The sequence below is a fragment of the Apium graveolens genome, chromosome 6, assembly GCF_009905375.1.
Source record: "Apium graveolens cultivar Ventura chromosome 6, ASM990537v1, whole genome shotgun sequence".
Lineage (NCBI taxonomy): Eukaryota > Viridiplantae > Streptophyta > Magnoliopsida > Apiales > Apiaceae > Apium > Apium graveolens.
The window spans coordinates 127,129,156-127,140,295 of NC_133652.1; positions in this window are offsets into that span (position 1 = coordinate 127,129,156).

Genomic DNA, 11,140 nt, shown 5'->3' on the forward strand with positions numbered 1-11,140 from the left:
ATGCATGAAGAAGGAATTCTATGAAGAATAGAATACTTGGAAGAAAAGATAACTAATTGATATATATTAGGAAGCAGAATTGTATTCGATATCAATTAGAAGTTTATCTTGTAACTGTGTAGTATATAAACACAGACATAGGGTTTACACTTTATGTGTTATCATTATCGAAAATATTATTCATTGTAACCCTAGTGAAAATCATGTCTCAAACTGGTTATATCTATGAGAAAAACAACTTCTCAGCTTTGGTGAACAATGAGATTCAACAGTCTGGTGACTATCACAAAATGATGGATTTTGTGAAGAACTGCAAACTCAACTATGCCATGCTGGAATCACCCACCATTTACTGTGAGGTTGTTGAAGAGATATTGACAACTGCATTGTACAACTCAACAGACAAAACCATCACATTCACTCTGAAAGGTAAGCAGTTTTGCATAAATAGTGATGTTATTAAAGCATGCTTCAAGATTCCTGATAATACCGTAACTGCTCCACACACAGACACTAACATTGTTAATATGTTTAATTCCTTAGGCAATGCACTAACTACTTCTAAATTAAGTGAAATTAGGAGGTTGAGTCTTAGGAAAGAATGAAGTTATTTGTGTGATGTAGTAACTAAGGTGTTTTCTGGTAAAGTTAGTTACTTTGATTCTATAAACATTTCTATGCTTAACATGCTTTACATGCTAGTTAATGATAAGTACTTTAATTTTAGTGATTTGATTTTGTTTGAGTTAGGATTTAAGTTGGGAGAGGTCAATAAGAGAGGTAGAAGTGTCTATTATGCTAGATTTTTCATGATGCTTTCTAACCATCTTATTGAGGGAATTGTAATTAAGAACCCAACCAACAAGCTGAATTATTGGGTTCAAGAAAGAAGGATTATCACAGATCTTAACAGAGAAAACCATCACAAGGAGGTACCTTTATTCTACTTTCCAGTAATGGAGGGACCTCAGGTAAGTGAGGTAATTTCTTCTGTCTCCACTCTTCCAACCTCACAAACTTCTCTACTTTCTAATGTAGCAATGGCAACTATGACAATAACCCAACAATTGCCTACCCAAGCTACCAAACCATCAAAAGTTCCTAAATCCAAAGCTAAAAAAGCCCCCTCTGAACTTTTTCAAAAGAGATCAGTTGTAAAATCCACCAAACCTAAAGTGGGGAGTGTGAAGGTGGGTAAGAAAGGTGAGGGACAAGGTGAAAATCAAAGAAGCCCTAAGGATAAGGCTGGTGAGAAGAGTGTACCCAAACCTAGCCACACCACAGTTTCCCAACAAGCTGTGGTTGTTAATAAGGATATTAGCTCATTACTGGTTTCATCCTCCCAAAAGGATGTTATCATTAAAACAAGCTCCCAACAGGAGCAGAGGCCAAAAGGGGTAGGGACACTAGCTCACCATAAACTTATGCTAGAAAGAAAAGATAAAAAACCCTTGGGAATGCACAGGGATCACACACTGTGCAAACTGGTGCTAAAGACACAGTCACTGCACCTTCTCAAAATCAGGTTGATGTGGCTCCAATAAATGTGGAGTCACAGCCAAAATCTCTTACAATTGAAGCACCTGATACACCAAATTCTCCCACACACTCATTGGATGTTGTTATGATAAACACATCACTTCCAAATTCTCCATCTTTAACTCTCTTGGAGAAGCCAAAAATCCAAACAAGTGAGCATCATCTTTTAGATGATTTGTTGGCTCACTTGCCATTTCTTTCTAAGACTATTGAGACATCTGTGCCAAAATTTTCATCAATCTACACAGAGTCTACAATAGTCTCCACTTCAAACTCATTTATTTCTTCTATCCCGAAGGATATTCATCATCCGTCGATATTGACTATGAGACTGGTGGTTCAGAAGATTTCTTTGGTGGTGAGGATGCAGAAAGTGAAGAAGGGCCATTAGACATAGGGGAGAAGTAGGCCCTAGTTCCAGATCAGGCATGCCATCATGGGCCTTCCCAAAGAAATGTGATGAACACCATTTCAAGACAATACTCATCCAACTTATCAGTCAAACACACTCTGCTCTTCAATCAACAACAAATGCCAGCACCAAGAAGCTCCTTCAAGTACACCTTGCTTCTCTACAATTATAACAAATCCAAGGTTTTCAACATACTCAGGATGTCACCTCTGTCAAAGGTGAAATTGATCAAATGAAGAGGGACATTTCTGACACATTGGATTCTAACTTCCAGAAGCTACAATGCTTGACATTAAGAGACAACTTAGGAAGAATTCTGATCTTGCCACAAAGATAAATTCCTTGGATACCAGAATGACAGCAATGGAAGCCTCTCTAACAACAATTCATCTCCACCAAGAATAACAAACAGATTTGCTTCAAAGTTAAGTGGTAGCACAAACATCCTCTTCTATTTAACTTGCTGATAACAAAAAGGGGGAGAAAGAAACCTCTTTTAAAGGGGAGAAAGAAAGCTCAATTGTCTTATTCACTCAAGGGGAATCAAGAAGTGAGGGGGAGCAGAAAGTGCTCAATGTTCAAGTAAGTAGAGCAATTGGGCCAACAATTGTTTTCACAAAGCCACCTGCTAAAGATAGCATAGATCTAATCAAAGAAGTAGCAGCAAATTTGAGAGCAGCTGAGAAGAAGCAATTGAGTCCAATCAATTGGAAGAAAATTGATGAGAACATCCAGAAGATATTTGGCCCAACACAGAAGCCAGACAAAGTTTTCAATCATCACTCTAAAGTGATGAAAATCTCTGTAAATGATATAAGTATGAACTATCTGGAAATGGGTCAAACTTCCTGTGTCAAGTCTCCAAAGAAAAATCTCATCATGAAGGCCAAATGGAACTATCCTAAGGTTTCAGACAAGAATCCTATGGATACAGTGTTTGAGACACCAAAGCCAGATGAAAAGACTATTGTCAAGATCTATTGCATTCTACAAGGATCCATCTGATTCAGCATTGAAAAGAAGAATTGCCAAAATTTACAGAAATGGTAAGGAGATTTGTGTGGTGGTTGGAAACCCACTATTTGTGGAAGCTAAGAAGGAAGAGAAAGAAAGAATCAGGCTAGAGAAGAAGCAAGTTGCTTTGGATGTTAAGAATCAAAAGCAAAAGAAAGAACAAGCTGCTATCTTGGTCAAGCTTCAAGCTGTAAAAACCACAACAGAACCTCCTGTACAACCAACTGTAATCATTGAAACTAAGGATCTAAAAATGCAAGAAGAATCACAGCAGAAAAAAAGATTTAGATACAAACTTCATTCCAAGAGAAAAGTGAACTTTAATGAAGAGGAATTGGAAGATCAGTTTCCCAAAAAGCCTACAACTACAACTCAGACATCAAAACCCTCAGTGGTATTTGAAGAATTCAAAGTGGTTCATCCAACAAGAAATATTCATGGTGAACCAATTGTTCCCAAGGATGAGCCAGTAGACTGGGATAGTTTACCAATTCCTGAGCTAAATTTTCCCATCTTCAAGATAAAGGAGACAAAGACTAGAGCCAGCCAAAAAGTGAAGCCTGTATCTCTCAAATCGAAAGCTCTAATCAAATCCCAACCCACAGTCAACAAGAGAGATCTCATGTACATTTATGATATCAAGGAATTTTTATACTTGAATCTCTACTTGAATGAATTGGAAGAAGTAAGAGGAATTGATGCTTACAGACATCTTCCTAAAAGAATGGTATTTAAATACAAGGGAGGGAAAGAGATGACATGGCCTCTTCACAGGATTCTCCAAGAAAACCAATCTATTCTGATTAAAGTCTACTCATCCTTCAAGAAGAACTTTGGATATAATGTGACTGCAAGAAGAATAGTTCTAAAGAGGATTGAGGAACTAAGGAGTACTAGAGCCAAAGATGCACTTCCAAAAACTCTATATATACCCTTTACAGGAAAAAGGGTGCATCTAAGGCCCTACTGGCTGATGGAATTCATAGATGACAAATGTGTTAGAAGATTCTTTAGATTGGAGGACCAATTGAGTATCTCTAACAATGAGACTCTTTTGGGAATGCAGGAAATGCTAGATCTTTCAGAATCTGATGAACTTGAGTTCCACAAACAACTCCAGAATCAAATTGAAGAAAACAACAGAAGGCTTGGAAAGAAATCCAGACAATCAAGCAAATAAATCTATCTGCTCAGACTAGAGGAGCACCTTGATAACAACTGTGAGCAATTTCTTTGTGTACTTTGCATTGTTCACTTTTCAGCAAATTTGTAGCACTTATTAGTTTTATCTACTATTTTTCAATCTGTATCTTTTGGATGTTTTGTTATCATCAAGTTTCTCTTAATTTATGGCTACAATTCCAGTAGATATAAATTGGGGGAGATTGTTAGGAATATGTTGTGTACTTGATGATAAGCCAAACAAAACACCTTAGTATATTTATCTTAGTGAATTTTGTAGCACCCGACGGATAATGAATTATAGTCCCGACGAATGAACCTTTATAGTCCCGACGAATGTCTAATTGATATCCATCGGGTGAGTAGCTTATGTAACAATAAGTCATGTAGCACATTTCTGCAAACATCTTTGTATAGATTCTATAGTAGCTTATGAGTCATGTAGACTACTATTAGATGTGCAAAATAGTTTGATTAAATGTAAATATAAGATGTCTTGTAATTCTGCACAAATGAAATGGAGTCAAGTGATAAAAGGCTACCCGATGGATGATCAACAAAGCTACCTAATGGATGATCAACAAGGCTACCCGACGGATAACAAGCATGTACCCGACGGATGATCAATTCAAACATCTGTTGACAGTGACAATTGTTGTGGATATGTTGTGAACTTGTTGATTTCATTAACAAAACACCTTAGTAGATTTTACTTAGTGAAAAATGTAGCACTCGACGGATAAGGAATATAGTCCCGACGGATGACTCAATATAATCCCGACGGATGATGATTAATTATCCATCGAGTGAGTAGCTTGTGTAATAATGAGTCTGTAGCACATTTATGCATACACCTTGTTTAGATTTTGTAGTAGCACTCAAGTCATGTTGACTTTAATTAGATATGCAGAATAGGTTGATTAATTGTACATAGATGATGTCTTGTAATTCTGCATAAATGAAATGAAGTCAAGTGCCAGATAGCTACCCGACGGATAAACAACAATGCCACTTGACGGATAATCAACAAGGCAACCCGACGGATGATCATGTACCCGACGGATAATCAATTTAAACATCTGTTGACAGTGACAACACAGTCACATGCGTCGAGTGTATGTAAAAGGAATGTGGAAGCCTATTCAACTGGGTTTAGAGAACAAAAAAGCATTGCCATTTCCATGCTATTAAGAAGATATTCAAAGATGCTGGAATAGAGTAATGAAGCAGCATAGTATTAGACTTGATAAGTTTTGTTTTATTATCTTGTCTTATTACTTTGTAATCTTGGTGATATATAAACTAAGAAGTAGCAAATAGAACAAGACTAAGAACATTATCTCAGGGAAACAATTGTAAGTTGCATCCTTAGCATTTCTCTGTAAACTTAGTTGTTCATATTTGTAAGCAGCTATGAGCTAATCTTGTTACACAGAGTTCTCTTGATATAATATATATCTCTGATGGATACATTCAAATCCACCATAAAGTTTTTAAAGACTTATGTTTTTAATTACCTGTGTTTTGATTTTACTAACTTCTTATTCCGCACTTTGCAAATCAAACACAGATATATATTTTAAGTTATAACATTTTTAAACCAATAAAAAGGTTCAAGAATTCCATTCAAACTCTCTTCTATAATTCTTGTTGCATTGTTAGGGACTAAAAATTGGTATCAGAGCACGCTCTTGAAGAATAAAGAGTTTAAAGATCACAACAAACGGCAAGATGAACAAGAAGGATGTTGGAGTCAAGATTCCTTTTCTGGACAAAGACAATTACCATCACTGGAAGATAAAGATGCATCTTTATTTACTTTCTCAAGATGAGGCCAATGTAGATTGCATAGAGAGAGGTCCTCATGTATCAATGAGAGCTGCAAATGGAAATGAGCCATCAGTTCCCAATCCAAGGCATGAATAGTCAGATCCTGATATTGAACAAGTCAGGATGGATAAGAAGGCCATGAATATTCTGTTCAATGGAGTTGATGGTGACATGTTTGACAACATTATCAATTGTAAAACTGCCAAAGAAGTTTGGGATATAATACAGATTATCTGTGATGGCACTGAACAAGTCAGGGAAAATAAGATACAACTACTAATTCAGCAATATGAGCACTTTCATAGTGAAGATGGTGAGTCTCTCACTGACATTTTTAGTAGATTTTAAAAACTACTAAATTCTCTGAAGTTGCATGGAAAAGTCTATCAGACAAAAGACTCCAATCTTAAGTTCCTTAGATCTCTTCCAAAGGAATGGAAACCTATGCTAGTCTCATTGAGAAACTCTCAAGATTACAAGGAGTTTACTTTGGAGAGACTGTATGGCATCCTGAAAACTTATGAGCTTGAAATAGAGCAAGATGAGAGGATGGAGAGAGGAAAGAAGAAAGGATAATTCATTGCACTAGTTTCTGAGTTAGAGAAAGAGAAGGAGATGAAGATGGAAGTTGTTGAATCAACTTCAAAGGTCTATGAAAACAAGGGCAATGGGATGGTAGCAGAAAATGAAGATTCTTTGAGCCAAGATGACATGGAAGATATTGATGAACATCTTGCATTTCTTTCCAGAAGATTTTCCAAGCTCAAGTTCAAGAAGAACTTTGGAGCAGCTAAGCCAAATAGAAACATGGTGGATAAATTAAAATTCAAATGTTTCAAATGTGGCTTAGCAGGGCACTTTGCCAGTGAGTGTAGAATGTCAGATTCCAGCAAAAAGAAGTTTGCGCCTGTGGATTATAAATAGAAATACTTTGAGTTGCTCAAATAAAAGGAAAGGGCTTTCATTACACAAGAAAATGACTGGGCAGTAGATGGTCTGGATGAGGATGAGGATGTCAGCTATGTCAATCTAGCCCTAATGGCCAAGTATGATGAAATAGAGACAAGTTCCTCAAGTAATCAGGTAATCACCACTAACCGTGCACATTTATTTAAAGCTGAGTGTAATGATGCAATAAATGACATGTCTACAGAATTATATCATTTGCGTATTACACTTAAGTCTCTTACTAAGGATAATGCTAAAATCAAAGAAAACAGTTTGTTTTTAAGTGAGAGGAATAATATGCTAGAGTCTCAGTTCATTGAATTTGGAAAATTGAGAATTGAGTGTAAAATTGCTAAGGATGAATTAACTGAGTCCTTGAAGAAAGAAGAGATCTTGAAGAAGCAGCTTGAATGAGAACAGGAGGTGATTAAGGCATGGAAAACATTTAGAGATATTCATGCTCAAATCACCAAAGTTCAAGGTATTGAGTCCTTTTGTGATGCAGCCTGGAAGAAGAATAAGGAGAAGCTGGAATCTAATTTGGTTGAAGGATTGCTAACAGATGTAGACTCGACGGATGATGAGGGTCATCCATCGAATAATAAAAAGGGTTATCCGTTGAGTGATTTAAATCCTCATCCGTCGACTGTGAGCAAACCTGTGAGTAAAGCCAAACTTGCCAAGTTAAATGAGAAATATGGATCAGTTTCCAAGAATTTTGTTCTAGGAGAATCCAGTCAAGTGAAGAAGGAGAAAAAGGCTAATGTTGGTCATATGACTGTCAAGCAATTGAGTGACAGACTGGAAAAGTTTAAGGTAAAAACAAAGGCTAAAAAGAAAAATAATAGAAATGGTAAAGTAGGAATTAACAAGCATAACAACTACACACCTGATAAATATGCTCCTAGAAAAATATGTGTCAAGTGTGGTAGTGTAAATCATTTGTCTGTTAATTGCAAAATTGCCATGCCTACTTCCATATCTGTGCCACCTCATTTTCCCAACATAAATGCCATGCCTTCTTTGCCTATGAATGTTTTGTCTACACAGAATATGAATGCACAGTTTGCTAATATTCCATTTGCACCTAATCCTTATTATGCTGCATTTAGTATGCCACAAATGCCATTTAACATGCTTTACTGGAATAACATGTTTACTAGTAGCATGTCATTTCCTGTTAATCAAAATATGCATGATAATTCTGTTGTAATGAATGGTTTTAAAGGTTCAACTCAAATGACTAAGGATGAATCTGATATCCCCAAGTCAAATGAGATAAAGCCTAAGAAACAGAAAAAGAAAGCTAACAAGGCAGGACCCAAGGAAACTTGGGTACCAAAATCAACTTGATTTGATTTTGATGTATGCAGGGATACAGAAAGAAGCTATGGTACTTGGATAGTGGTTGTTCAAGACACATGACTAGTGATTCTACCCTGCTCACAGAGTTCAAGGAGAGAGATGGCCCAAGTATGACTTTTGGAGATGACAGCAAGGGTTATACTGTGGGATATGGCTTGATTTTAAAAGACAATGTCATCATTGAGGAGGTTGCTTTAGTGGATGGTCTCAAGCATAATTTGTTGAGTATCAGCCAGCTGTGTGATAAAGACAATTCAGTAACCTTCACCTCAGAAGCCTGTGTTGTGACAAACAAGAGAAGCAACAAAGTGGTTCTCACTGGAGTGAGAAAAGGAAATGTGTACCTAGCTGACTTCAACTCATCAAATGCAGAATCTGTTACTTGTCTTCTCAACAAAGCAAGTCAGGATGAAAGTTGGTTATGGCACAAGAAACTATCCCATTTAAACTTCAAGACCATGAATGAACTTGTAAAGAAAGAACTGGTTAGAGGTATTCCTCAAGTGGAGTTTTCTAAGGATGGATTGTGTGATGCCTGAAAGAGATATGTCCTAAGTCCAATCATGTATGAGGATTTAGGAATAACTTTTATGTAATCTGTTTTGATTTCATTGATATTAATAAAAGACTTGTTTTGTTTTTATTGCGGGCTCTATCTATTTTAAGTGTTTAAATAAGATGTACCATAGTTTAGAGTAAAGCTTTTTATGGATTGTGATGAGATCATAATAATGAGACCTAAAAGATGATAACTCTAAACTTAAATAGTTCCTGATCGTAGGATTACTAACTGGTAATTAATAATCCGCAAAGATCGGTACATACTATGCTTGCTTCATTATGAAGGATGTCTGTTCTCATAGACATTTGTGTGGTGACACTATAGCTAGTATGTAGGTGCTTATTATAGAATAAGTTCACTGAACATGACTCACACAGCTAAAAAACTGATGGAGTTCACTCACGTGTCAGCAGTTGTTCACATAGTGATAGTTGTACAAGTATCCTTAGACTTGAGGTCATCATAGTCATCTTGTGTACACTGAACTATGTTTTGGTTTAGTTCTTAGTCTCCAGGGACAATTATAAGGACTCTACTGGGTATAGGAATTTGTACACGAAGATAGTGTATGATCAATAAAGGATCTACCCCTTCCAGTGAAGGAAGAGAATGTTCAATGCTGATCCACTTATGCTAGTTCAGGAATCTCTGGCCAGAGTGAATGAAATTAGAAAGGAGTTAATAATTTACATTAAATAGAACTAAGCATAGTGAATGGGAAAGCAAGTGATTAAATAAGATAGGCTTGACACAAGTTTCATGCCTTGTATTTAATCGTGACATTGCAGTGTAGAAGGAATTAATTATACGGTAACTATTCACTGAATAGGTTCTTGGTATTCTAAGTAGTGAATTCGTATTATCCGGATAGTCGCGATATGCTGAGAAGTATCCCTCACAATGTAGAATAAATATGATTAATTAATTAATCATATTTAATGAATTAGAGAATTTATATAAATAATGATAAAATAGTTTTGTTATTATTTATTTCTACTACCGGCTTAATATTGAACCTACAGGGTCACACCATAAAAGAGAATGATTTAATGGTGGATGAATTAATTATTAATGGCTGGTAATTATTTATTTATAAAATAAATAATTAATTGACAAATTTAATAATTGATTAAATGAGATTTAATTGATTATAAATTAATTAAGAAAAGTTCTTAATATTATTAATTAAGAATTTAATTTTTGGAAATTAAATCAAGATATAGAATTATTTCTAAAGTATTTAGAAAAAGAATTAATAATTAAAAGGTGTTTTAATTATTAGTGAGAAAAATAAAGGGTTAATAATAATAATATTTTATGGAAAATTTTCAGCTAAAAATTTTGCCTATAAATATACTATTATAAACCCTATTTTGCCTCAACCCAAAGATTTAAAAAAAACCCTAATTCTCTCCACCTCCTCCTCCTTCATTACATCGTTTTCTTGGTGGATACCGGTGGAGTGTTTCACACTTGAGGAGCAGCTGCTAAGGATCTCCGCTCATCGTTCTTGGATCGCTATTAAAGACCTCCATCTTTACATTAACGTAAAGCTTCTTAAGATAAACATACTGAACTACAAATTAAATATTATTTTTTGCATGGATCCTGCGGAGGATTTCGGTTTTTTTTTTAAGATCTAAATTTATGTTTTCGTTGCGTTTATGTGCTAAAAACCCTTCAATGGCATCAGAGCTACTTGCGAAAAGTTTTTAATTCGTTTATGTGTTTAACTGTTTTTGATATATGAGCATGTACGTGATTCGCCATGATTTGATGTTGATATAATATGCTTATATATGTATGGTTTTGAATATATGATATTCATGTGAGTTGTATAATCATAAGATGATTATGTAATCTATATATATACTGATATATACATGATTTATATTTATTCTAAGTATGAGAATCATATTAGATACGGATTCTGAATTGGCTGCTGCAGATTTGCTGAAATCTGGGTCTGGTGTCCGATTTACGCAAACGAATACCCTATTCCATAGGTAAATGAGTGTCCGAACAAAACTGATAGCAAAAGCTATCAACGACTCATCTGTAAGGCGTTTGACGTCGTTTACTGCCCGTAAACAGTGATTCTTATTTTTCTGATTTGATTCTGATTTTTCTGATTTTTGTCATTTTTTTTTATTAGATCATGGATAATATGATATGTTAAGATCAGATTATGTGTTTTAACATGCTTTTATGTGTTGTATGAGCATGGTGGATGGTTATGGTCTTTCAACCTTAGTGTAATGGTTTTGGTTTTGGTTTTAAATACGACT